Source organism: Aquila chrysaetos, chromosome 8 (genome assembly GCF_900496995.4).
Source record: "Aquila chrysaetos chrysaetos chromosome 8, bAquChr1.4, whole genome shotgun sequence".
Classification (NCBI taxonomy): domain Eukaryota; kingdom Metazoa; phylum Chordata; class Aves; order Accipitriformes; family Accipitridae; genus Aquila; species Aquila chrysaetos.
In genome coordinates, this window is record NC_044011.1 from 29,915,309 (window position 1) to 29,941,936 (window position 26,628).

Below are 26,628 nucleotides of genomic sequence, written 5' to 3' on the forward strand. Positions count from 1 at the left end.
CCCGTGTTAAAATCCACATGGGTTGTCCCTGTATTTGCATTATTCATGATTATCAAAACCAAATTATTACTTGCTGCAGAACACATAACACCCACCCAAAGCTCCACGTTCTTCTATCTGGTAACTCGCCAACAAATTTTGCTTCTCTAAGTCTAATGTGCTGAGCGACAACTTGAACACGTCTAAATCTCTGAAAAGTCGAATCAATTTTCTCATGTATTTTCTGTTATAAAAATACCTGCTCCAGGGCTGTGATTTTTATGCCAAGTTTCAAAGCAGAATGACTGTATACAGTTAAATTACAACCCTCTAAAATGTGGATTTATAATACATATAATGGAAGTCTGATAACTGTAACGTTTCAAATGTGACATTCCTACAAATGCCAGTTTTCAAGGGATGTTATATGATGGTTTGAACTGCCTCTTGATCCACAGCAAGATGATGCTTTCTTGGGGGAGGAAGACTTTCATTGTTTTCCAATTATTGTACAGAATGAAGATGGCATCTTCCTCCTTAGAAGGCAACTCTGCCCACTAATAAGAGATCCTGTTGGAGTGATAGATGACTGAGCTTCTGTGGGACTAAAGCAGCTTTCAGATAGTACGTGCCTCATTCTGTCTGCGGAACTGAAAACATACTGTTGCTGTAAACACCATATTTACATCCTTAAGCATCCAAAATCATGACAACAGCTTAAAAAAATCACAGCATTTCACAAACTAATAATTGTGGGCATCTCTTCTGCCTTGTCGTTTCTGAGCTTTTAGGAACTCAGGTCATGTTTCCACCTGTTTTCCAACTACAAAGACTAAAACATATTAAAAGCACACATATGCAATAGCTTAAAAAAAAAAAATCTTGTGTCTTGTATGCCTTCAAAGCTCAGGCTTTGAGAAAAACATCAAATATCACAAGAGTTGGCAACAACGTAGACTGCGCTATCCATTCTTCAGAAGTACAGGAACATGAGAAAACCACCGAAGCAGAAGCATACAACCTAGCTGAAATTCCTTGGTATGATTTGCAGGGTTGCTGTGGCTCTGACCTGTTCCTACTGAACTCAGTTGGGGTTCTTTGATTATGAGGGGACTTGGGTCAGGCTTTCTGTGATGGCCCTTGCACACTTCTGCCTCCGTGGAAGAGAACAATGGGTCACATCCCTCCTGCCATTATCTGTATATAAGTGTCTCTGCATGGATATTTTTTCTTTACTGTGCTGAAAAGGGAGGTGGCATTTTATTTTTTGTAGAGTGCGTCATTTTCTCCTGAAACATCCAAGAAAAGGCTCTGAGGATTTGAAGCAGCAGCAACAGCTCTGGCAATGAGCTTTTTTTCTGCTGCGCTTTTTCCTACCATGTACCCCAGGACATACTTCCACTTGGATGTGTATTTCTAGGCTTCATTTCCCTGCAGAGCTCTTCCACTGGAGCCTGTAACGTTGCACTAGGGAATAACACCAATGATATGGAGGACCTACTGTAGCAGTGCTGCCAGGCAGAGAGCGAGCAACGTAGCAGCAATCGGCTGTAGCTCACACTCAAAAAGCTACCACTATTCTAACCTTCCTTCGCTAAAAAGAAAGTGGCAAGAAAACTCCAAAATAATCTTAAGAGGATCCTGCCCTTGGCCTTGGAAGCCTTCTGTGGGAGTTTCCGTATGAGGTTTCAACCTGACCTATTAAATTTACCTGGAAAGTTAATGAATTCAATAATATTGCCTGTTGCAAACTCCCATGAGTGCGTGTTACTTGATTTGAGAGTCCATGAATCGAGGTGGTGAGTGGGGAAGTGCTACAGACAGGATTCCTTCAGTGAATATCAGCGTAAGTTGAAACAAAAATACTCACTTTACAGTAAACAGTATAGCCATGGACAGGTTTTAAAGCCTGCTACTACACACATTCTGGCAACAGAAAGTAGCTATTAAAAATATTTTCAATCAGAGGAACTGAAACGTGCTCTCTTTTGAAATGAGGCAAGTATACAAATCACTGTTTTTAGGAGTTTTTATGTTTTTTTTACCCTGTCGTAACATTCAGAACCATCTACTTCCCTTTTATTCATGTTGTGTTTACTTAAAAGGTTCAATCTGCCTTAATTCAAAGCAATTTTGATTGCAAAATGGTTTTTTTTATCATTCTTTTATGTGCTATTCTTTTTCTTTCTTCCCCCGCCCCCCCCTTCTGAAGCCAGGCTAGAGCAGCTCATCAAAAGGAAGCAAGGCAGCCTGAATTTTATCTTACTGTTATTGTGATATAGCTGCAGTGGGCAATCTGATCTCATCAAGAAACAATTGCAGTAAAGATATCTAAGTGGATGTCACAGCTCTGCTGAAAGATAATAAAGTGAAATGAACCAAAAAACCCAATCTTTCCAATACAAATCACATAGTTAAGTTGTAGTGATTTGCAAGCAGAATATGAGTGCGGGAGGAGGAAGATATAGTCAGAAATGCCGACTAACACTTTTAAATGATTTTTAACACATTTGGTGAGTGCATAATTAAGGGATTTACAACATGAAAACCTGGAGCTGTTGTGCAGTACTACACGAAATGAGACAATCAGTAACAAGCGAAAGGGTGAATTACACCACCTTCCACTGCAGTTTGAACTACTGTCTCCTAAGATAAACACTATTGATTGCTTTTAAACCTCCTCTCTATTAGAAAGAGACTTCTAATTTTGGGAAATCAATAATAAAAGATAGCAGAAACCCCCAGATTCTCTCCACATAAGCCTGCAAACAGGAAAGGGCAGAACCTCACATTAAATTGGAAGATCATCCCTGATTTGCAGGGTGGGGGATTTGCCCCTTGGGCTGCGTTCTTCTTCAGGGCTGAATCTGCATCAGAGTCCACAAACGATTGTTTTAATTTCCTGAAGGAACAAAAATGTCTTGCCACACATGTTTTAACATTATTTTTTCTTTTTTTTTTTTTTAATGTCAACTCTGCCTTCAGTGCCTGAAAATTAATTCCTTAAGTAGTTTAACTAATATCTCTTCTTTTCCAAAGCAAGGACTTTTGTTAGAGACCAAAATAGCATCAGCTTTCAAGCTGTGGGGTCCATTCTACTTCTTTTGTCTATTTAACAGCAAAGGAATGAAGTAGTGGTATCGAATTACCAATGCTGATGTGTTGGGAGGCTGTTTGGGTCTTTGCTTTCTGGTGGTTTGGGGGGGGGGGGGGGGGCGCTGTTTTTAAAGGCACATACTATATAAGCCACAGAGACAATGCCAAACTCTAAGAACAGATATACACGGAACACTTCATAAACCACATTTGGACAGACATTGTGCATTATATACCATGCAAGATGCCCAATGTGTCTTCCAAGAAAAACACCAACACCAACTGAACACAGGCCAAGGATTTTCTCATTAGCATGAACAGAGGTTAGGCAGGCACACAGCGTTTCCCCCTTCTGTTTTTCATTTAGAGAGGCGACCACTCCTAGGCATATTATACCTAACACACAGCTGGATCTTCTACAAAGAAATAGTTGTGGTTTTTTGCCTGACTTTTGCTGCTAAACTCCTGCCTGCTTGGAATTCACATGATTTCCTCTGAAACTGGTGAGGTTTACCATAATATGACACTGCTTTTCTTACAGTCTAAAAGGGAATGGTCATCCCAGGCTGGTATTAAAACAGCAATTTCACTGGTGACTCTCTTGTTAAAGCAATTACCTGTGGCCATTATCTAAATGCATCACTTAGTCTTTGATGGCAAATTGTTTAAATAAATAAGAGGGAACAAAAATCGCTAGCAAATACCAGGAGATAATTGTGTGGTTAACCCTATAAATGACAGTGTTACAAGAACAGCGGAGGAATTTTTAATAAAGTAATCACAAACAGATTAATAGCTTGGAAAGCAACAAGGGATTTTCTCTTCCACAGCAATGGGATTTTCAGCAGACCCAAACCAGTTCTCGTCTAAGTAGAAATGTGCTTATCTATATCCATCTCCCCTGATCGCCTCACTTCTCACCATAAAGGAAAATCAATATGAGGACTTGTTATTCAGAAGAGTCTCAAGAGTCAGGCACTGTGATTGCACCTCTAATCCTGCAGGAATCTATTTCCAACAACTACATCATATCAGATGCAACAGGCACATTGTTTACAGCTGCTTTGCAAAGGCTACAATATAGGGAAGCAAATAAAACCAGATATGGGGTATCCAAGCTGACCTCCTACCTCAGGGTCTGACTCAGTACCAAGAATAGTTGCACCAAAATAATCTTTTTGATTTCTAGGATTGAGACCTCTGTTATTAGAGAAAATAGTTTGACTCTCTGCACAGTCCCCATGTATGGATTTCTCTTGCACTCATTTGGCTGACCAATTAGGAAAACAAGGGCAGTGTAAGGGATAAACATCGATCTCCAGGTTCCCTTGGCATGCTGCTGAGCTGCTGCTAATAACACTAGTGGCAGTTTCCTGAGCTATAACTCACAGCGTGATGAGAACAACTTCTGATCTGATGAAAATTCCTCCCTCACTGCAGAAAAACACCCTATCGTTTAAAAGTTTTGAATGTGCTAACAGCTAATTTATTAAAGGAACTCCTGCGGTGTCCATGTTTACAGGGCTCAGGCTGCATACAAAGGAAAGGCCTATTCGATGCACATAAGGGGAGCAGAATCAAGCTGTATTTTTGGAAAGGCAGCACAGTGTGCCAGAAGAAGGGCTGGACTGATGAAAGGAACAGCTATGATGCTGTGCTGAGACTTCTTTCAGCCTTGACTAAAAAGAGCACAATTATGGATTGGAAAAGAAGAACAAATAAGAACAAGTTGTATTTTACAAATGTTGAAATAAAGTGAAATGAGTTCAGGTCAGATTACAAGTACTGAGAAATATAACTTTCCTAGATGCTCAGATATGGTAACGAAGGAAAATGTACATGAGGGCAGACAGACATTTCAACTGATTTCTTACTGTAGAGTGTTTTCTCTTTCTAGGAAGGTTTGTACTTTTCTCTGTAAATCCCAAGCTAAAATTTCTCAGCCCCAAAACTAGTCTCTGCCTCCAAACCAGGGGCATAAAAGGAATGGGGGGGAAGGGAGGCCGCATTTTCCAAAGACTTTTGCTTTTAACCAAGAAAATAAGATACCTTCCACAAATTTTAAATGAGACAAATCCCCCATCTTCTGCACAAAAAATGCTGTAACAGACATTTTCAGCCATCTCCAACAACAATCACATTCCAGATGTCTCTCTCTGACAAGCTGTTAGACTGCCAAAGCCTGAAAATGGAAGAAGTCCAAGAAAGAATTAGGTGTCCTCTACATCTAACATTACCTCATTACCTGCAAGTAAATATTAGGCATAGCCTGAGTTTAGAAAATAAGGCTAAGTGCAAGGAGCATCTGGTTAACAAGCTAATGGGCTAAATAATTCTGTATAATTTTCAGACACTAACACTTACGTGTTAGATTTCCTCCTCCCAGCTGTGTCACTTTGCTGAGAAGTATTCATAAAATAATCTTAACACTTTGCAGTATTCATTTAAATTAAATATATACACTTCAGTTTTCAGTAAAATACCATTGTTAGAAGCCAACCACTTGATGTGTTGTCAAGTGACCCTCTAATGAATATGATTTTTAATGGGCTTGAAGTAGCTGAGGGGAAAGTAAAATCATGGTTCAAACACCACGTTGAAGGTACGTGTGCCTATCTGAGGTTCTGCATTGTACCTGAGACTCTGATGTATCCTGTATGAAAATACATGTTTCTGTAATGAGTATGCATAAATAAATAGGTTGACATTACCTTTTCCTGACTTCATTCAGCCTATTTTTAAAGTATCAACTTTAAAATATATTCACAGTATTTTTGGCTCTGTGAATAAATCTACATATTAAGTAGCACTAGTGATAAGAAGCAGTGTTCTGCTCCTTGCTATGTCCATACAATCCACATATGTCTAGATTAACAACTTCCTTGCCTTAGTGGGGCCCCAAAACAAATGGCATGTGGCACTTCCAGCACAGCCCAGTCATATGTATGATGGGCTGGCCTGTGAGCAATTTCTTCCTCATTCAACTTTACCTTTTACCTATCCCTTACTATTTTTAGCCCCCCAAGTCTCCTTGAAAGAAGAAACAATGTTCCTAAACCCTTTAGTGTTTACTATGTTTCATCCTTTCTAACTTACAACTAAGTTGTTCATAGGATAGCTCCACCCACTGAAGTCTTGTTAACTCCCCGCTTGCCCAAGGTGTGATCCTACCACTGTCCCATGGTCCCCCTGCCTTTTGAAGCAGTCAGGTCACAGTGTGTTGGCTAGTTTTTATCATCTGAAGTACTGTTAATATCTCAATTTACCTCAAAAAGCTTAACAGTCATCTTCCATCTGCGATTCTCCTACAAACGGGCTATTTCTGTGCCTCTGCCCCAGCCTGTTTCTGCGTGTGGCTGGCTAGTTCCGCCTCACTTGCCCTATAAACACATTTATATCCAAGCTCTCCACTAAGGACTCATTAATCTCCTGAAGCTGGTCAGCAGCCTTTTTAGTGCTTTTGCTCCCTGCACCACAAAGACGCCTAAACAACATTTTCTGCCACCATTCTTCTCAGAGAGGCACAGTGGGAGAGTTTTAAGATGACCTTAATGCTTTGGATGTCCTGCTTGCTAAGCTTCATTAGCCCCTGGCATGACCGACCACGGGCAGATGTGGCTCCACATGGCCATCAGGAAAGCCGAGTGGTGATGCCCCATAGTGGGGACATTGGGGAAAAAAAAAATCAGGTACAAGAGAAAGGGACAAGCAAAAACTAGTCTGGGGGAATGCACAGAGAGCCCACTGCAGATAGTTAAACCTTGGGGTTTAATTGGTAGGAGACCGGTACGGTCTTTACAGTAGTACCAGGGCTGTGAAGTAACGTGAGGGTTTATTTTGATGTCAGTGGCTGCTCAGCCTATGGATCAGTTCACTTTTGCAGCTATGGATGCATATGTATTTCTCACCTTGTCTGCACCTCGTTCACTGTGATACTGGCTGGTAGCGCAATTGGGCTCATCATCTCTTTTAGTCATCATATTACTGTCTCTGTTAAAAAGCATCCTCTATCACCCTTCGGAGGTTTCTTAGATTGCTCAAAATATTGTGCTTATAAACAAGTCTGTGACATTTGACATGAAGTCATCCATAATTATAAGGTACTGAAAATACATTAAAAATAACCCAACTTTTTTTGTGTGTATATACTCTTGCAATGGTGATAATATGCATGCACTAGCCTGAGGGGCAAAAAATATTTTAACATCCATTTGCAAGGGGCCAGAATACTTCCCTTCCGAAGGTTAGGTATAAAATTAAATTGAGAAAAATTCCTTACTTACGAATGACAGTCCTGTAAAAGTCACCACAACGCCAGAGGAAGAGGGAAAAAATATTTTATACATTGCCCTTCTAGAGTGTAACAAGGGAAAGAGTCTTCATGTCAGAAAGGACAATTTCATTGCAGAGGTAACCATCCTGTTGAAACACACATGTCCAAGCATGTGATCCGGTCTGAGGTCTCTCTGGAGCACAGCAGGAGTGTCAGCATATATGTCAAAAAGACTCACAAGCTGTGATTCACAGAGGGGATATGAAAGTGCCCCAACCCTAAAAGCACTATGGCAGGAGTGAGGGGGCCCAAAGGCAGCTATGGCGTTTCTGAGCTGCAGGTCTGGTTGCAGGAGTGAGCAGCACCTTCAGGGGCTACGGAAAGTTGGGGAGGTTTTCAAAGAGCACCTCAGAAATTCTGCTCTCCCCTCCTACTGCGTCATCTCTGAGGACTATTGTAATTTTACCTGATAATGCATGCATCAATCTGAGATATTCAAAAGAGTCTGGATTATTTCAAAGCACCTCTCTGATGTGCTTTCAGAAGCTCTGGTACTAACAAGCCGTTTCCTTCGATGCTTTTCATTATTTTTCCTAAGCTGCTGGAGATTTTGATGGCTGTCATCAACCAAATTCCACAACAGATTTTATTCCATAAAAACAAATTAGGCAGAGAAACATTCTCTCTACTTATTGGTACTGCATTTCACTGTTTGTCCCATATATTCCAGGAAATCCTGTTCATCACATGGATCATAAAGGCTAAGCCAGTCACCATGTGAGGATGTAGTCATCAGCCTCCAGTGCTGATAAGAAGCTGTAATACCAAATCCCAATTGGTTAAAGGATGCTGGTGGGGTTTGTGGTTGTTGGGGTTTTTCGTTTAAGTTCTAGCTTTTGTTGACCAAAAAAGGAAAGCTCCAGCAGAGATCAGTTATTTCTAAAGGTATATTTAAGTTCAAGAGTCAAAGCACCAATTTCTGAGTCTCAAAAATGATACTGCTGCAGGATTTGCAAACAGAAACAGCAGAACCAATATCCAGGGCAGTGTCTCCGAAGAGACATGTCAAATTCGTTCACCGGCTAAGTCTAGCAAATTCTGTCATCATTTGGTACCACAGAAATGTCTGTCGGAAAACAAAGAAAAGCCTTCTCCCAACAGTTAAAGAATATTTAAAGATTCGTTACTTATGCTCTCTCTAATCGTCTTCTCTGAGCCTGTGGCTGGGGACTAATTACAGTAACTACTGAAAAAAACAAAACATATATTATGCTGTGTATTTTACTGAAAATATACTATAATGAATTTCAGTGGGAGAAGAAAAACAGGGTATTTAAGTCTCCTGGCAGAAATGTGTATTTATGAAAATCAGCCCCTAGGATGAGGAGATAAGAAGAAAGTATTGTTACCTATATGCTAACAAGATTTCTGACATATGTACCTCTGTAGGTCAAATAAGAGATAAACACCACCCCCCCCCCGCCATCTTTGGGACTGAACTTGCCCTTTACATTCAACAAATTGTAGATTAATTCCAGTCTGACAAGTACAAGCTGGACAGGACAATTATTCTCAGAGAACAAACAGTAATTATGAAACTGAACACTGCTTTAAAGGACCTGCGTGCAGATGAGACAGGGGTTTCTAATATTTTCTCTTGTTTTTTCATTCCTTTTTATTTTCCATAAAATAAAAGTAGGACCTCCCCATTCCTCTGCTTTTTAGACAGCTATAGCTTTGTTTTGGATGTGATCGAAGGAAGAGAACTTGTAATTCATAACATATTGTTGTCAAAATCTTTATGCCATACCTAGCAGATGTCTCAATAAATAAACTAGGAACATCAATAAATACAGCAAAGAGCTGTTCTTTAAAGTGGAAAGCATGGTCCCAATCCTTGCTAATGTACACAGTGCAGCTCTGGCATATGCAGAGGACACCCATGAGATGCTTTTGCTTGCCCCAGCAAGGAGCTCGGCTTGCTCATGGCTTCCTTCACTTAGATCAGCCGGGCTGTTCCCAGTGCAGGCAAGGAGAAAACTGCCGTGAGAGCAGGAGACCCAGCACGCTTTGAACTCCTCTCTTTCTGCATAGGGATGTGTTTGTGAGGGACTGGCTCTTGCGTGAGTCCCTCAAAGTGCCTTGCTCCAGAGGCCAGGGACTCACTGATGCGACCTGCACTGCCCCTATTTCCCCATTTCATGGGGGAGCTTCTTTGCATAACCACGGTTTCTTTGTTTCTCTTCAGGCACCAAACCAGCCCCAACCTGTAACGCACTTTGGCCATGCAAACCGGGGAAAAGCTTTTCCTCAGCCTTTGTGCTGAGCTGCACGGAAAAGAAGGAGAATCTGCTCCAGTGTCAGCTGGACGCAAACATGAAAAGACCAGGCAATTCTGAAGTAGAGGAATTAGGACCAAAGAAGTCCCTCCTTTTATATTACATGTTAGAGAAAAAGAAAAAAAGAAAGACTGAGAATAAAGAAGGAATTATTTCAGCTTTCCTGCATAGAAGGGCAGAAAGCAGCTTCAACTACCAACTTCATTATTTTTGCAGTCTTATAACTTACAGCTCAAACAAACTGCTCTCAGTTCTAACATTTGTTTCTGGTTTCAGACTAGTAGAAATCTAATTTCCTTCTCCCCAAGAGCAAATGTCAGCACAAGCGGGATCTGAAATTTGTTGCTTGACACCTGCAGCAAAGAGCTAAATTGAGAGTAATATTTCAAAGAGGTACTTGGGAGGTACGCGCTTAAATTTGGTTAACAGACAAGCAGGCTTGTGTATGTTCCTCCTGCACACTGCCTCTAAAACATATCCCCCATCACCCTGGATTGACATAAGGCAAAGGAAAGGGAACTGCTAGAACCGCTCTGACTGGAACCATGCAGGCCAAATTCAGCGTTTTAGGAAACTTCATAAATGAGTATTATGATTTTACATTTCTAAACACACAGGCCAAAAGAGCCTGCCTAGCTTTTACATCATTTGCTGGGTTAACAGTAAAAACAGTCTACAAATAAAATGAATGTCTGATATTTGTGATTTAGGATAATTCCAGATTAAAATCCTGATGGCTGTACACAGTCAGCATCCTCTCTCCTCCTGCCCTTGCTTCGGTGTCTAGACTTCTACGCCACTGTGGGCAATCTGCTTCTGAGTTTTGCAAGAATCAGCAACCAGTACTGGCTGTGAGCTACTAACTGCAGCCCAGGGATTTCTGGAGAGTTTATGACACTCAGCAACCTGTGAACAGGTATTCAGAAACTCAATATTTAAATGTAGCAGATCAGCACATTTCTGTAATGATATTTATTGATATTTATTCTAGCTAATCTGTAAAATGCACTATTCTAACACAACGGTTGGGCAGTGCAGCACATGAGCTACTTCTAGTTTGGCAACTCACTGCAGGCTGAGAAAGCAGGCTAACTCCTATCCAGGTCTGTGACTCCATGTAGCAGAAGCTCACAAATTCACTATATTTCACTGCTTAACTAGTATGGCTGGTATAATCCTTTTGGTACAATTGCTTGGCACAATTCTGAAATTCGCAGTGCAGATTTCTCATTTTGGGAATGGGTCCCTGAGCTGGAAACTGATAATACTTTAAACTAGATGGGCAACTTCTGTTTGAAGATGTCGAAGTGCATTTTCAGTTGTCACATCAGCCTGAATAGGCACATATCTTATTTATATATCAACAAATGCACGCTCAGGACACCTGAGCCACAGAAACATAAGCAGGGAACCAGGTAAGATTACAAATCAAATTGCATGCCTTTTTGTCCTCTGCTACAAACACAGGAGTACAAGAACGTATATGGCTTTTCAACTTAATAGAGCATAAATGATGTAAATTAACATTGCTTTCACAATGCAAAAGAACAAAGCAAAACTAAAAGGATGCGACAGATCTTAAATTGATCTAAATTGGCATAGCTCCATTAAAGTCATAGGGACCAAGGTTGTAATCCATTCGCCTTCAGTACAGAAACAGCAATATTTGGATAGGCTAACAGTTATTAGAAATTCCACTGGCATGGAGTTTCTTTAATCTTAAAATCAAGTGATGTCTCAAATGTGCTAACTGGAAGATTGCCATTACTTTAAGCACCCTGTTCTGAAGCTGCTACAGAACCAATAATTAATGCAAAGGGCAGATTATGCACATGCAGTAGTACAAACATATTAAAAGTTCTGATTTAAGTTAGAAAAAAGATTGCCTGTAGCCTGCCACCCACAGGGACCATTCTACTATTTTTAAGTCAATTAATTCAACTTCTCTCAAAAGTCAGCCCTCTCTATCCTCGTTAGTGGTGACAAACACAGTTTACTGCACTTATTATTCCTTTAACAGCTCATTAGAACTGGAATACATTAGTGCCAAAGGATCTAAAGGTCATTTATCATCAATTTCTTTAAATACAAAACAAAAGACAAAAGCCATATAAAATCCCCAGAAGGCCTGCAATTACTGTAAATAGGATAACTTAAAAAACTGAAACAAAACCCCAGCAACATCTGTATGTGTTGATTAATACTTCAGAATTAAAAGTGGGAATCATTGTTTCCTGGCTCCCACTGGAAAAAAAAAAAAAAGAGATTATATTTTCTTAACTTTCGAAAGTGGAAACATATTCAAAAACCAATAGGACGATTCTCAGACACTACATTGATGAGGAGCACTGATGTACCAAGAACAGGAAGACCGATAGGATGAAATGCAGTATGTTCTTACAAGAAGCATCATTCAGAAATTACCATATTCACCATTAAATCTGGTTGTTTCCAGGATAGCGACTGCACAGATGTAGTAAATGTCCACAGAAACCATATATTTCATTGTTACTCAGTGGTACTGGGCTTTTCCAGAACTGTTGTATTATGATAAAAATCATCAGATGCATTTTAGGAAAAATAGTTAAGCTTTCTGCATGAAAAATTAATCATTATGTATAATTACAACATAATAACAGGAATTACCAGATAAATAGTCTCATCAATTCCTATAAGGAAAATGCCTCTAGATGACTTTAGCTGAAACTAATTGAGTTGAACAGGAAAATAGTCTGAAAAGCTGAAGAATTTATGAGACAATGACAAGCTTTTTATATATTTTTGATCCATCTTATGATTTCTGTCCCATGGGCATAACACTTTGTGCTTCATTTTTTAAAAAAACCTCCACAGAAATATTATCATTACCTCTTAAATTTTACAGTAATTTTTCATAAGGGAAACACTTTTCACATTTGGGGAAATCTTCAGTACATAAAAAAGACTTATATGTGTATGCATTAGTCTGGAAAAAAAAATGAAACGTATTTAAAAACAGGAGAATCAAAACAAATGGAAGTTCTTGAAGCCACAGTGCAACAAAAATCCCACCCAAAATGGATCGAGGAAAATTGTTTATAGCCTACACCTGAGAGACTGTTAAAAATATAGATATAAATGAAGACTGGATAAAGACCCTTTTAGATATCTATGTAGAGTAGCTCTAGCATGGCTTTGCATCATGAGTCCTGCCAGGGTCAGAAAGGAGAGCTATGAGAGCAATCCCAAATGCCAGCCCTAAAGGGCATTGAGTGCTCTCTCCCCCTGGTTAGCAGGAGCAGAGGATAGCTCAAGGTTCACAGTCAGCATGTGCAAAGCTGGCAGAGGACTGAAGTGAAGCAGAGAGATGTCCTCTGAGAATCTGGGGACCTCAGACAGCATCGCTGTGTCCTGCTGAAAGCATCCTCTGCAGGTGGGAATGGGCTGACAGGCAAGAGGTGATTTACTACCGAGTTCCTTTCAGTCATAAAACACGATGCTTTTTGCCGAGGCCGGGATTTTACATTTGATAGTTTAGGTTAAAAGCAAAGATAGGTGATTGAGTTAATGCAAGTTAACAATTTACAGCTCCTCACCCGAGCACAGTAACCTATCACTCCCAGCGCTAGGCATTTATAAGTGAAACACTTTAACTTGCAGCACAATACTTTAACCCCATAACTTTAATTCAAGCACACTTTTTAAGCAGCATCATAAGCCATTTAAAACGGAGCATTACAGAAACACCCACATTTATTTCTATATGGACAAATTAGAGCTGTTGACAGTAGCTTCTAATTTTACCTGAACCTATGTAGGTCAAAAAGACAGTTTTATAAAAGCATTAATGCTTTAATGCTCTGAATTAATGTAGAGAAGCCTCAATTAGTCAACTTCTTTCCTTAGGGAGAATCTCTTCTCTCTACGTTTATTTTAATTAAATACCAAACTATGTCACTAAAACACATCCCCGGCACAGTGCAGGAAACAAGGTAATCTGATTTTTTTTCTTTTTGAAGACATAAAGACAAAAGCATTCCGAGAAAAGCATAACTGCTTTTAAAATGCAGAACTCATATTCCCTACCTAACATAATAAATTGGAAAACACAAATATATCTAATGCATATTTATGAAAGGCAGCATTTAACCGCTCTATAATATTCAGAATAAAACCCCATAGAATGTCTGTGCAGCTTATTCTGAAGGTAGTCTCACACATCCGCAAGAGCAAAGGTGCAGACACCATGGGTCAGGTGTTAGGCATGAACCAACAAACCTCTTCGCTTGCTACGGAGTAACGATGAAGGACGACAAAGGCCCTGCAGCCCTGTGCACACAGCTTCTCAGTGCTCAACGCCGCATGCAGGTGAGACCATCAGCGTATACAATAACAGGTACACTATGTTATACTGTTCTTGAGAATTCCCTTTAACTTCATAAAAAAGGAGTTTGTTGTTCTCAAAAACAGTTTGCAAAGTCCACTTTTCAAGACAAGTAGTCTGAGACCTTTTACAGGACCCAAGTGTTCAGCATTATTAATGTTGTATAAGCTTTTTCATCATGTCATTACTAAATAAAACATCAGCTGAACCCTTCTAAAGTTCTACAGATATATGAGGCAGTTGTTAACTATATTTATATGGGATATTTCTTCCTTGCTGCTATAAACTATTCTTACTGCAGTAGATTCTGATTCAGCACTTCCCTTTCAGGTGTAAAATTAATGCAAAAAGTGGTAAATCTGGTTTGTTCATTTCCTGTGGAAACACTAATGAAAGTTACACTTAATTAACTTAGGCACAAACACATTAATATGGTAAGAGTACGCATCCATACCTGATAAATAGCTGTGCAATGATACCAGCCAATGTAAGGGGGGGGGGGGGGGTGGGGTGTGATCTCTTTCCAGAATGAGTGTAATTAGTAATAAGGGTCCCCTGTAGTTAAGCCAAAATTACTGTAAGCATTGCAAAGACAGCTACCGCTTTTCCCCATGCTCAGCCTGTCCAGCCACGGCTGGACACTGCATGTGCTCGGGGAAATGAAGATGACACCTCCATCCATGCCATAGACACTCTGCAGTGGCAGCTTTTCCTGGAGGAGAGGGATGTATAGGGCCTAATCTACAGAGCTGGTGGCTGGGGACAGGGTGCAGTTCCCATCCGGCCCGTGCCTTCTGTGCAAGGGCATCCTGGAAGGATTTCCTTCCCTTTCCCAAAAGTACCAGCTACAGAAGGACAGAGACAAGGGTACATCAAAATGAAATGCTTGCTACCCATTTCAAAGGAGTGAGAGCGCCAGAAGGAAAATAAATGTAGATCAAAAGAGAGATGAAAAAGAAAATACAGCTGTTGAAAGAACAAAAAAGAACTAAGACAGTAAGGAGAAATATTACTTATTTACATATGCTAAAGACCATTTTCAATAGCAAATAGAGAAGGCCATCCTAGGTTACAATCCCTCTCCTCCAAACACACAGGAGCCCAAAGGGCTTCACATTGCGTTTTCTGATCTGGCCAACCAGTCAAAGGGCCCTCCAATCCCAGGTCCTCCACTCTGCCAGACCGCTGAGGAAAAGGAGGAGGAATTTTCTTTCTCTTGCGGCCTGCAGGTTTGGAGTAGAGATGGAAGACAGGACAATGCTGGTAAATGCAAGATGGAAGGTGAAGTATCATAAGCTAATAAATTCAGAATTAAGGCTTTTTGACTGTTTCAGATCATATTTGCAGAGCTCTGTGCAGCAGGAAATCTCCCAAGACACACCTAAATGTGTCTTTGCAATTAGGCATAAGTGTATGACTTAATGGTAATGAAATCCCAAACTCTGAATTCTTAAATTCCCTGAGTTTAGTTCAAACCAATTTCTGAACTAAAGCATTTTTGTGTTAGAGCAGCAATCTTGCTAATAGATGGCCATTGACCGTGGGCTCACATCCAAAGTATGTTATCTTCACTTCAGTTCTGAAACACAGGAACTGCTATGTTAGAATAGACCGAGGGTCCAGTATCCTTGTCAGTGCCACATGCTTCAGAACAAGTTAGATCAAATTTTGCTGCTAGCAAGATTAATTCACATATTAATCAACTCAGCTGAAACCAAGATAGTGGTGAGCTCTAGACCAGATTTTGACCCTTACTGTACAATTTACAGCATGGGAAAATAAGAAAGATTTCTTCTGACCACAACGGATGATGCCCTGGGGCAAAGTGACTGATAAAAGATTGGCACGCAGTGGTAATTTCATTTAAGCTAGTGTATCCAATTTGGTGTTTTGATCTTTGAGGATAATGTTACAGGATAGCATTTTCCAAAGTGCTCAAGCAACCTTAGCCCTTCGGCTCCACTCGCTTTCGGTGGGGTTTATACACTGAATCACCCAGGGACATTCGAAAACTTTGCCAAAACACTTGAAGCTCTAGACGTAAACCAACAGAGGCAGCCAGGCTTTGCACTGTGAGCTCTACAGGGCTTTTTTTGAGGGAGCAGAAGTGGCTTGTCTTTCCATCCCTGGACTGCACCAATTTTTTACAGTCAGCGGAGCAGCAGTTGTCATGCCTCCATGGCTTCACCCCACTACATCAGGAGAAATGTCGGTTCTTTCTCCGGCAGACTCCCAAGTCCCCAGTTTGTGCTCATCCAGCCAGATCCAGAATGGAGCAAACACAGTCCCACTTCCCAGAAGTTTTGGGGAAACTTCCTTGGGGCAGCCTGGCTTTTGTTTTTTTACCTCCTCTCCTGGCATGAAGAGCTTTTAACAGGCACATTGCAAAGAGGCAGACTATTTCATGCTTAGTGCAAGGGTGAGAAATGCATCAGAAATGCAGGTCAGTTAATTTTGAACACTATTTTTAATTACAGACACTTCATTATTTATTTTTTACTCTGTACAGCTTATCAGGATGATCCATTCCTTGTATCATTAATTAAATTCTGTGGGCATAATGTAACATCTCAAATCTCTCTTTCTGCTCATTGTGTGGCCATATATATCACTTCATCTCTTTGAATCTTCATTTCCTTGGAAATATAGGCTGTTTGTTTTCTTTAATTCTCCAGATTCTGTTCTCTGAGTTTTCTTTTTACGCTGCATTCATCCCAGGATGTTAAAATGATATACCCAGAACAACACTGCAGTGCGTGTCACTGATGTACTTCTGGTTTGGAAAGTATGTTCCCAGTTTGATGGATGGGGTAAAGCTCTCTTTTTCAGGTGGGAATGTACTGCTAAGTCTATGCAGATGGACTATTTTTTCTGTGGTAGAGCAACATGAATATGGATATCCAGCTGTAGTGCTTAGGTGTAATCAGGGAGGGAGATGCAAAAACACAATGACAAGAAGGTCAATATGTTTTGGTCTAATAACAAATCCTACTGTTGGTGCAGCTGAAAAAAAGAGCTGAAGGGAAAGGCAGACATTAAGAGAAATATATTTCAATAATTATTTCATTCCAGGAAATGTGATAATTGCGTATGCACAGAGTAGCCACCGGAGACCAACTACAGAAGATATGTTGATTGGAAATGCATTAAAATAACAGATTAATACACAGTAAATATTGAAAAGATGTATTAAATGATGCATCAGTTAGAAGAAATACATAATTTATGTGCATCTAAGTATTCTCAAAATAGGGGAAAGCCTGTCATGTTCTCACACACATACATCTCTGGTTGCAAGTATACTCACAGCCAGCCTGCGTATGTAGATGTCTTAAATATCAACTGAGGCACTAGAGCAAGCTCAGCACAGGAAGACTCAGCTGCAAACAGCCAAGTCTTGGTATCATGTAGACGATGCAATGGTGTGGCCATTGCCATGAATGGCAGCAGTCCTGGAAACAACCCCATCTTCCCACCACCTTCGCTGAGATGTCGACAGCCAACTCCGTGGCCTGTGGTGGACACAAAGAGCTCAGTCCTATGTCCTTCCTGCTGGGGCATCGTACCCAACCCTGCAGTTTCCTACACAGCAGAACTGGGTAGATGGGGCGGCAATCCCCTGCTACAATCCCCTGCATGTCTGCCATGCACAGAGGAATAGGGCGCCTATGCTGCACTGCTCTTTGCATCAGTGCTGAACAGCACTGTGGCCACGGGGGAAGAACGGGAGGTTTAAAAACAAGCAAATCTCTTCTTTATTTGCCTGTTCCCGTGCCTACTGCCACAACAAAAGTAAAAACTGAGGCACTCCAAAGTACAAAAAAAAGGCACTTCTTTTGCATGCAAAGTCTCTTCTCTGGGCCTGCAGGGCCAATGAGAATGATACCATGACAGCATAAGCCACGACATTCCACATTTTACCAATTTCTATGCTGTATCTGAACCCCAATTGCCAAGAAATATGAAAAGACCACACCAAAAGCAGAATCCGTTCTAAAACACCGAAAGAATTAGCAGCATAACTGGCCTGTGTGAATCTCCAGTGGTCATTCATGCACCACTACACATAAACACTGCCTGCTAAGTGCAGCAAAAGGCTCAACTGTTGACAGCAATTTACAATAAATCAATTCATTGATCCTTCCACTGTTGAACCAATATATATTCCATACAACTTCAATTAGCCTGTGAACAAACTGACACCTGACAAACAGAACCATAAATTACCCTTTGATGTTACCACATCCTAAGGTGAAGTACACAGGGGTTGTTTATTTTACTAGTCTGTCCACATTCCTGAGTATATTTTACAAGAAAAAAGGAACAAAATGCGCTGTTAACACCTTTGTCTAATGGACGCTTCTGTAACTGTTAGAAATTCCCTAATCTTTTCTTCCTTAGAAAGGAAGAGAGCAATAGGGAAGTGTCACCTGAAAAGACTGCCACTGGAAGAGGCATGATGAATATTATAACATCATAAAATAACAGAAAACAGAAAATGCTGAGGTGTTTCCTCAGCACCCCTTCTAGTCAGCAAATACATAATGAAATGCAAAAGTAAAAAAAGCAAAATAAAATGCTGAATGGGGAGCATTTGAAATGATGAAAGGCAATGAAGCATGTGTTTCAGAGCCCACACAGCCAGGAGAGTCCTGGATTCTGCCACTGAATCCTTCTTGGGGAAAACAGTCATTACGTGTCCATCCTCTCTATCTGCAGACTCTCATAACAGCAATTCAATAGAGTTTGGAGTAAATCACTTAATATTCAAAAGATATAAAGTCTGTTAATAGTGTAAAGTAGTACTATAAAATATCACGGTTGCACAAACAAATCAATAACCTGAATAAGGAAGAACAGCCAAAGACTGAATCAGGGAGATGAGAGATGGCAGTCCAACACAGTGAAACAATCAAAATGTGCTGTTGATATTTCTGAAGTTCTTATGTTCTGACAAACAAAGGTCCAGAAGGTCTAAAAGTTTTGAGTTGACGTTTGAGGCTTTCACATGGAATACTAAGTAAGCAAATAAGTTATGAAGCCATGACTCAGCTTTTACAGTGACGGACAGTTTGATCTATGTTGAGCACTCTCAAAGCTGCTTCCTAAATCATCCATGGTGATTGCTCCCTAACCAATATTTTGAACAAGCGCTGTTTAAAAAAATAAAGTAATTTGCAGCAATTTTTAAAAAGCATGTAAGTGTTAGAAATTCTTGACCTATATCCAGGATTTTGTCCTCTTTCTGCTTTGTTTTGTCAAGTTCACTGTCAAGGAGCCTGAGACATCAGGGATCCCCATCAGAGACCAAGATATCCTGGCTAGATTTTGCAGATTTTCGCTCTCAATCAAATCAGCTTCTGGCATAGTTTAGCATTAGATTAAGTGTATCTTGCAAAATAAATGTAAGACACTCAATAGTTGATAGCATGTTATGCTAAATTTGTTGAAAGAAAGGCAAGAAACTAAAGCATTAAAACCCACAATATACATTGAAGATGAATAAATAGAGTAATTAACAGCATACTCTGCTAGATGTATTCCAAGTCTAATCGACCTAGAGAACAAAATGACAGGCAGACACAGTACTTCACCAGCACTTCACAATCAGGATTTGTCCTCCGGGACAGCATATTCTGCAAAACTCAGTGCCAGTGAAAAGTATAACCCTTCTGACTTAGCTCAACTAAACAATACCCTTGTTTTTTAAAAGCCCAACTCTGTTTTAGCTTCCAGCTGAAACAGTGCAGGCCAGACCCTCATGTGCAGTTAATCAGTGTGGCTCCACCAAAGTCAACAAATCTGTGCTATTTAACACTAGTCCAAGAACTGACCCTATGTTATTTCCCAGTGTATTGTCTTCAGTTGGGACTGCAGATGTAATTATTTTGATTCTGGCATCTGAAATATTTGATCAAGAGTGAGTTAATTAGGTTACTGCCAGTAGAGTGTCTTAAACTCCCATCATTTTTGATGTTCACTAAAACAATACATATTGTGCAGCTGAGTAAATATTTCTTTGGGGAATGTATGAAATGGTTCTCACTCCAGATGTAGATCGCGTTTATACAAATTTGCACTGTGGCTTTGATGTGAATCCTATCATCCTCTGGTCCATGATAACTGAATGCCTGTAGACTCACAGCTATATCAATAGTGATATTCTAAACTTCTGTAGTGCCTTTTTCTATTTAGTGCTTTACACACATTAATGAACTAAGCCACAAGGATCCCTGTGGGGTAAGAATTATTCTATTCATTTTACATATGGGAATTTTATGATGTAGAAAGATAAAGCCACTTGCCAAGGTTGTGTGAGAAGTCTGGAGTAAAGCTGGAGAGAACTGCAATCAATACATAAGAAAAGTTCCAGCCTTATTGAACAGTGAGAAATGTTTGCAGAATTCAAGCCACATTTTTAAAATGTTGTTAGGTAGACAAGTGTCATTCAACATAAGAGCAAGAAAGAAAAAATTATTATGTTATTTTGCTGAAAGAGAACTAAATGCAGCATGTATTTATTGATTATGAGAAGTTTTTTTCTCCAGCAAATCATTTTCCCAAAAGACTTCAACTTATATGTATTGGAATTTCCTTTGCTGGGGAAAAAGTCTCCCTTAGTGCATCCAGTAATAAAATAGCACAAGGAGTAACTATTCTGGGTGGAACTTGCTGGCATTCATTAACAGTATTGGCTCAGATGTGTGGCATTTCTGGAAGTGCTTGAAAAAAAAGGGGCGTTTCATCACTGACTTCACTGACAGCAAAGGTAGACCAGTCCCGAGCTGTTTTTAAAATCCTGCCCTCTGTCGTGACGTGTTCAAGAACAACAAAGGCATGATTCACTGATTGGCCCTTAAGAAATCAAATTTTGATACACAGATTTCATTTTCCAGTTAAATAGTGCAAAAGGATTGTAGACAGATATTTAAGACGACACTACAGATCACACAGCTCAAGTCAAACAATGTTTTCAAATAACGATGGTTAACTTGACAGTTGGTAAGACAAATAACTATCTGTGGCATTAATGGCTGCAGCAGCAGAATGAAATGCTTGGGGACCAAACAACCCTTGACTCCAGAATGGCTCTGACTTTAGAGATGAGTATTACAGCATGTCTGAGAATTACTTCAGGAAGGACTATCCTGTCATTAGCCATATAGGCTCAGCAGTTATAAGGATGGCAACGGAGATGCTGATTCAGGAAAGCTTCCTCCTTCAGGAGGGAAAAAACCAAGTCACACCTAGTTGAAGTCAATGGACTTCATCTTGTGCCTTTGAAGAGCTTTTGGTTGAGGATGTACTAAGTGCCCATGTCAATGTTCTAACGATACAGAAGAAAACAACAACATCATTTATTTAAGGAGCAATAAGATTAAGCAAAACAGACTTTCTAACAATTATCTTGCTCTACCATATATAAAAAACCCAGCCTCTATATCAGGATGAAGTAAAAAACTATTGAACATTTTAATTACTAGATAATATTCTCTCTTTAGTATGGAACTGTCTCTTTTCCTAGCTAATATTCTGTATTTCCAGTGGAAATATGACAATTTATTGAAAATGAGAGTCTGGTCTTGTACATTTTCATATTTCAGAGGTCAGTTAGCATACTAATCATGCACCTCTTCTATAATGGACAATATGAACAAGTTAATTCGCAAAATGTGGTACCAACTGACAAGGCATAATAGTTTCTGTTAAAAATACAAATACATGAACACTGTCGAGTTACAGCTTAAAGCAGATCTTTCTTTTGGGCAATGTTAATTTGCAAATAGGATAGTCAGGGAACTGCTGGAATTCATGCTACAGACAGTTTCAGAAGAGGAAAAACTTGTGGAGAAATAAAGATGCTAGGCAACACTAGAAAGCAGGAAATGGCACAGAAAAAGATGGAGAAAAAAGAAGTGGAAGGATGCATGTTCTAAGGAGAGATGAAAGGGTGGCAAATGAAGGGGAAATGGTAACACAAACAAGGCTGCTGTTCAGCACAGAAGTAAGGATCTCAGAAATGAAAGCTATTTTTTGATGACTAAATTTTGCTGTTAGATAGAAACAAATAATTCACTAACATTGCCTGCTCCATAAATAACAACTTGCAAATGTGTGCTTTCATTTTATTTACTTTTTTTTTTTTTTTAACCAGTTCTTCTGCTGATGATAAACATTGGATAGACCTGGCTTTTCTAATGCTCTTTTCTGGAAGAAAAAAAAAAAATAGAAGAAGAAAATTTGGGTTTTTTTTCTTTAGCAATTCTTCAGTGACACACAAAAACACTAGCTGCTCATAAAACACTAAAAAGAAAGCATCGCAGGAGAGTTCTTCATGACTGAAAATAAAACCTAAAATCACATCAAAAGTGTTGGCCCAAAGTCATTTTCAGTGAACCACAACTGTTATTTCTCATGCCAGCTGGGAACATAAAGAGATTTTATTAATGCATGATTTCTGCATTTACCTCATATTTCTAACTTGGAATAAATTAGAAACAGACTTAAAGGCCCCATTCCACAGCATGAAGTAAACAAATGTGTTTTACCATATATGCTTTTCAGAATGAATTAAATTCACACAGCATTTGTTCTACTTGCTCAGAGCAGACAGCTTTCATTCTGTACAAAAGTCTGTAAGAACAACAGAACACAGTGAAGGCTGGCACTTAACCTTCAAACAACAGTCCCATCTTCTTCTGCCTTGTTTCCACCACTGCTGGGTCACTGCACTGAACAGCAATGGAGCTAACTATAATTTTTAAACAGTAAATACATTTCTGTGACTGCCAACTGAAAATGTAACTTCTATTCAGCGTCATGTTATCAGGCAAGAACACTGATATCTCAAAATTTAACAATAATTTCATGCAGGAAGAAACATGGGAATCAAACTCTCCGCTCACCCCTACCAGAAGTGAAGCAGTAAACAGAAGCAGTATGAGACTGGGGATGTGGTGGCTCTGGAAGGCTGCTTGCTGCCTGGAGCTGGTTACATGTCATCCTTAACAGCTTCATCTCATGACTTGTTCAGAGAAGGACCATCCCACAGGTCAACAGTGCGATCTGTTAACAATACCTAACCAGAAGAGGTTGCGTTTTCATAAGCAAGCTGCAATGGGTCTTGACCTTTTTGGGGGGTCTTCTGTAAGTTGAAGAAAAAAAGGAGCACTGCTGTTCCCAAACTAAAAACCATCAGATATTTTTTCTTTGTTCAAAGGGGAGCACAAAATTCTACTCCAAATTCAACTTCATGGATCTGAGGTTGGACTGAACTGAATCACAACTGGGTCAGGATCAGGCTGAAGCTACTGCCTTCTCTGTGAGGAGAAGGACCCAAAGAATCACTGCATGTGCTCCTCAGGCCACTTTAGCAGCCTCTAGATCCACCACTGGGACAAGTGCTGCATGATAATATAGCTCAGAAATGCAATAACTACCTTATAATAACACCTGAATTGCTTCTGTGAAAGATAAAAGCAGGTTATGCTACATCAACTACATTTTTCCCAATCCAGACTTTCAAAACATATTTCTATCAGAAAGACTAACTGATGATGCCAACCTCTCACTGTAATCGAAAGCAACCACTGCAGTTCATATGCACAGGACGTCTAGCTATCAATCAGGTAAATAACTTTAAAAAAATTTCATCACTGGAATGGAGTTTGGATTAAACCTTTAGAAGGGAGCTAGCAAGTCATTATTATGCACACCTTTTTGGTGTTTTTACTGAGCAGCACTTCACTCTTCTCCAAGGCCCCCAAAAAGTCAATAAAGTTGAACTAAACAACTTTTAAAAATATACTCACAATCTTACACCTGGGCCAAAACCACTAAGGCTAAGTAACCTCTCTGGAACATCGTTTACTTGAAAAGAGAGGCTAAAAGCACCATCAATGCTCAATTCTTTTCTCATTTGGTGTGGTGAATACCTAAGATATCTTGGTGTCTATCCAATGCAAATAAAAGGGAACTCTTACTTAAGCTAAGCATGAGAATTAGCTTAAATTCAGAACTTCCCCAGTAATTGTGGTTCACAGCAAGACCTTACAAATATACACAATGAACAATATGTTGCTTATATGGCAGTTACCATTAAGGAAAAAAATGTATGGAAGAATTAATAATTCTGAGAAACAGAGGTATTTGAAGTTAAATACATAAGCAGTCCTTACAAAATATATTTTCCAAGCTGTTTTTACGACGTTTTTTACAGACATGGGAGTTTTAGTAGCATAAGCACAGATTTCCATAAAGAAATTCTTAATCAGATTTACCACGCCTTCATTTCTGTTTCGTATCTGTTTTTAACATCAATGAAAATAATCTGGCTGTACTGGTGAAAGACTGGGTTCACACAGTGGGGTGTCTCAGTGCGAGTTGTTAATTTACTGACGGCAATTTATGTTCCAAAGGAGATGCACAACACATAATAAACATAATGACATGAAATAAGATAAAACATTAAATCTTGAGTTAGCCCCTCTGGGATAAATATATTCAGACATTCTGAACGATTAATGAATCGGGTCATCCATATAAATCTCTCATTTCTTAAGTGGAGTGTCTGTTTAGGTCCCATGTATGCTGCATTTATGAATAGCGGAAAGGATTGTATATCTTGTCCCTTCATACTGTGTCTGACCTAGTGTTTTCACTGACGGAGATTCTAGCTGTAGTGCAACTAAGATACATCCCAAATGCAAAAGCAAACACACAATAAAACTCCATCTATAAGCACAAATTGGAAGGAAAGATAAATCAGATTTTTAGCAGGCACATCTTAAGGTCACTGAATTCAGGTGTTAAGCAAACGTTTTAAACAACCTTTCATTACCGTATTACACATACCCCTTTTAATCATCACTGGTATTGGCAACCTCCTAGGAAGGTTAACTAATCTGCCCATCACTATTAAAAGTATTGTGAAAGTCTAATGCCACTCATTCAAATCAATATCAGGTTACTGTACCTTTTGAAGGCAGCACTACTTTTCTTGGAGGAAAAGAGATAGCATCTTTCAGGTGTATGTAACCTTTTGACCACTATGTTTGTTCAGCAATACAATTAAATTAGTGAAAAGCTGTCAATCAGAGAACATTTCTATATATGACCTAGGGGCAAGAGGAACAAGGGGTTTTGGGTACAAATTCTGGCTCCAGTTCAGGAGAGCACTTTAGCATACTCCTGAGCTAACCACTGAGGGTCTTTAAAGCCACTGGACTGTAAGCAAATGTTTAATTACAGAATTCAGAACTATGTCCAGAATTCAGTCCAAACAGCTTGATCTTGCAGTAGATACTCTCAGCTGTCATTATATTGAGAGTTGTTAATGCTCAGTGCTGAAGTGACTGAAAAGTTTGGGTAGGCACGTGCTAGCTGGAAACCATGTCTCCAGCATTACGGAAGAGAGGCAGAGCTGTGCTAAGGCTGAAGATTGGTTGCTCTTCTTCCCTTAAAGCAAATTCAGCACTTTGAAATGCGGTACACCCCCTTTTATCCCGTGAAGATAAGAAATACAAATAACCTCCAGGGTAAACCTACAGAAGGATGAAAAACTCAGATGGAAATCCAAAAAGAAGAAAAAAAGTTTAAGATCGTAAAGCAGGTTTGAAAACATTATCCTCTGTGGCCAGGGTAGTTTGTCTGGGGTGACTTCTGCAAGCAGAAGTGGATTGTAAGTGTTTTAAGTGAATTCTAATGAAAGACCCCTTTTCAGCCCTACCTTGCTTTTAGCAGCATTATTTCATTATTATTAGCATTCAAGTTTATTAATTGTCCACTGCATGCCTAAAAGTACTTTTGGGGAGCTAAATAGCAGCACTTTCTGTGATGGAGGGAAGACTTTGTTAGCAATTAGGCACTTGAAATGTGTTAAGTGGTTTGAGAGTGGTGCAACTTGAGCCCTGGGTGAAAGTGTAAATAGATTCCAGAATATCTGACAAGCGGGATTTAGATACACAAGTTTAACAAGTGTACACTAATGCAGATGAATGTCAAAACAGAAAGGAGATATGTCACCCTTGAAATGGCAGATTTTTTTTTAACTGCTTGAGACTTTAAGAATGCATATTTGATTGCTCATTAAAGTGATTATTGTTATAGAGTTTCTTAAGTGCATTACAGTGCCTCTTTGCAAGATTTTTCTATCCAAACCATTCAACTGTCTTTGTTTTCTGTTTAAATAACATTTAAATTATTTAACAGAAAAATGGTGCAGTCTGGTGACCAAAAGTTCAAAAAACCAAGGAGAACTAATGAATAAATTGCGGGAGCAATTTGAAAATTGTAGGGTTTAAAGAACATTAGAACTCTCATTTGAGGAAAAAAATCTCAAAGAATACTATTTATCATTTCAAACACATTTCCTTGCCTGCTGAGGAAGGAAGGAAGGAAAGGAAGGAAGAAGTCTGAGATCTTTAACACTGAGCAAGTAGATGAGATTTTGTCATAAGAAGAGATTGCACAATTGCAGTAGCACCAGCCTCAACCTTCAAAGCTCAAAATGTTTCCTGTTGACAATTTATGCATATCAGAGAGGCCAAAAACTTAGTACACAAAAATTAGGACCAGAA

General features: G+C 39.5%; 1 protein-coding gene and 1 long non-coding RNA gene across 4 annotated transcripts in view; both read right to left on the reverse strand.

The window, feature by feature from the left end:
• The window catches only part of MACROD2 (mono-ADP ribosylhydrolase 2), a 905,745-nt gene that overhangs the window by 104,435 nt on the left and 774,682 nt on the right, over positions 1 to 26,628 (reverse strand). The window lies entirely within an intron of this gene.
• LOC121233470 lies at positions 15,710 to 20,048 on the reverse strand. Its single transcript, XR_005932949.1, has 3 exons — positions 20,032 to 20,048; positions 16,449 to 16,457; positions 15,710 to 15,721 (listed from the first exon to the last, which is right to left on the reverse strand). It is a non-coding gene; the product is annotated as an uncharacterized LOC121233470 (long non-coding RNA).